Raw genomic sequence first — 2,837 nt, 5'->3', positions numbered from 1 at the left:
AAGCCTGACTGTGGGCCATCGTGGCTACAATCACAGGGGCTTCAGCTCCACAGCGTCAACCAAGAACACCCAGCTCATATTTACGCTTCTACCTTTGACAACCTCTCTGAATCCTTGGGGTCTTTTTATATGGCATAGACTTCAATTGGGCTTTTTATAAGATATGGTTATATCTGTAAAGTAGAATTCACAAAAATGTATATGAAAATTATGACAGGGGCGCCTGGGTGGCTCAGTGGGTTAAAGCCTCTGCCTTCAGCTCAGGTCATGATCCCCGGGTCCCAGGATCGAGCCCCACATGGGGCTCTCTGCTCTGCCTCTCTCTCTGCCTGCCTCTCTGCCTACTTGTGCTATCTCTCTCTCTCTCTCTGTCAAATAAGTAAGTAAGTAAATAAATAAATAAATAAAAGAAAATTATAACATTCTGATAATGTTTTTATTGATCTGTAAAATCTTAATAATTAGTATTTCAACCTTTTTTTTCTATTTATTAATAGGTTTAACTTTTTAACTTGATGTTAGATTTTGGGGGGCACAGAGGTTCACAAAGATTGTACATTCATTATGGATTGTATCTTTTAGTAACAGAAAGACCTTTGTTCTCTTTAATTTTTCTAATATTAACCAAAGTATTTCCTAAGGAATTCCTTAAGGAAATACTTTGGTTAATACTGAATCACCAGCTCTACTTTTTTCTTGGCTTGTGTTGGCTCATTCTTATGGACTTTCTGAAGTAGTTGACTTGGGTGAAGGATTCTTTCCCTGTTTTTCAGGATATTTTTCTAAAGCTGCTTGTACCTGAGGAAAAAAAATATACAGTCCTTTGCCTGGAAAGATTAGTCAACAATGAATATCTCCATCACCTGTTTACTATGAAAAAAAATGCAATTTTATGAGTATAAAATAAATACATGCTTGGTGGGAGATAGTACTCCATGGGTCTCTAGCTTTTCTGTACATTAGTGAGCAGAGATAGTCACTGCTTCTGTTCTAGACCATCTTCTTCAAAGATATTTCTATGGGGAATAGCCTTGGAAGATGAAAATGGTCTTTCCAAAGCAAAGTGTGGGTTTTTCACCATCCAGTATAATAAATACAATGTTTTCTTCTGGAGCAAATGTCAGGAAGGCTTATTCTTACTTTAATTTGATTTCCTAAGCTTGGGGATTCTCTTCTCTACATCATCTACTGTGTACACAGGTGCTGCCTGGCTTTATTCATGTCATGCTGTGGGAATTGGGGCTTAAGAAACTGGTATAAAGGCTGCCTCCCTGGTTTCAGTTACTGGTGTAATAAAGTCCTTTCTCTCTGGCCTGAGAGTTTTGTGTCTTCTGCCTCCATCCATGAAATTCCCAGACTAGCTTGTTAACTAGCAATCAGGGTAAAATCTCAGACTCTTTGTAGTTCTTGACATTGTTTATTGTTGTTTTAAAAACGATTTATTTATTTAAGAGAGAGGCAGACAGAGCATGAGTGGGGCAGGAGGAACAGAGGGAGAGAGACAAGCAGACTTCATGCTGAGTGCTGAGCCCAACGTAGGGCTTGATCCCATGACCCTGTGACCATGACCTCAGCTAAAATCAAGAGTTGGACACCGGAAGAACTGAGCCACTCATGTGTTCCTTGACACTAATTTTGAAGAATGGTTTTGGAAAATGAAGAAAATTATCAAGAAGAAAAAAATATCAGAAAAACCCTGAAATCTGAATACTTTGGTTTCCGTGTTCTTTTAGCATTTTAATTATAATGGTTCTCTGGAAACAATAAGGATGGCTAAGCCATGTTGGCTGACTGAAACACACACGCTCAACTTCGAGGCCTTATTGCATTTAGCATATTTTTATTTTATTGTATTTTTTAAAAGTCTGTATTTATTTATTTGACAGAGAGATAGAGCACAAGTAGGCAGAGCAGCAGGCAGAGGGAGAGGGAGAAGCAGGCTCTCCACTGAGCAGGGAGCCCAGTGTGGGGTTGATCCCATCCTGGGATCATGACCTGAGCCAAAGGCAGCTGCTTAACGGACTGAGCCACCCAGGCATCCCTAGCATATTTTTAAAAAAGTGTTTTCTTTAAGCATATAATTTTACAAAATATAATCGATGCCATCTAGTTCTTTTCTTAAGTTCTTTATCTTTTTGGCATTCTTTACAATGAGGTTCTTAGGATAGAATGAATTGTGGATCTCAATCATTCGCTCCTGTGTAATACAATTACATGTATGCATGCCCTTTTCATGGCCTCATGGAGATGGAGTGCCCTTCCCTGACTCTTGACTTGGTGTTTGGCCGCATGAGTTGCTTTGGCCATGGCGATGTCTATGAAGATGATCTAAGGAGAGGCTTCAGATGGGCTTGCACAGTTGGATTTGCTCCTGTTCTCCATGTTCCACAAGAACATACTCTGGGTCATGGTTGCCCCTCCAGCCCGGGACCCAGGAGGAAAGAAGAACAGAGAACATGAGCCCAACCCACAGTGTGGTGCCAAGCCCCCATGACCCGCAGTATGAAGCTCAGCTGTCCTGTACCCCAGTGAATAGGTTATTGATTTTCTAAGCCACTGAGGTTGTGGAGTTTGTTGCAAAGTATCACTGTGATAATACATTACCGATACAAGGTTTTGGGTTTTTTTGTTTTGTTTTGAAACTTAGGTCTTGGCTTCTGAGACACCAGTTTTTATACGTTCCCTCACTGTTTCCTGGTTCCTGTCTTTACAGATCACATTTGCTGGCCTGTCTTCTGCTGTCACCTCATTGTACGTTACTGTCCTCATGGGTTTTACCCTTGGATTTTTTCCCTTCACATTTTATTCTTTCTCTCTGGACAATCACATCCACTTTC

Source organism: Lontra canadensis, unplaced genomic scaffold, assembly GCF_010015895.1.
Source record: "Lontra canadensis isolate GAN:19392208 unplaced genomic scaffold, GSC_riverotter_1.0 scaffold2142, whole genome shotgun sequence".
Lineage (NCBI taxonomy): Eukaryota > Metazoa > Chordata > Mammalia > Carnivora > Mustelidae > Lontra > Lontra canadensis.
This window is presented reverse-complemented; position numbering follows the sequence as displayed.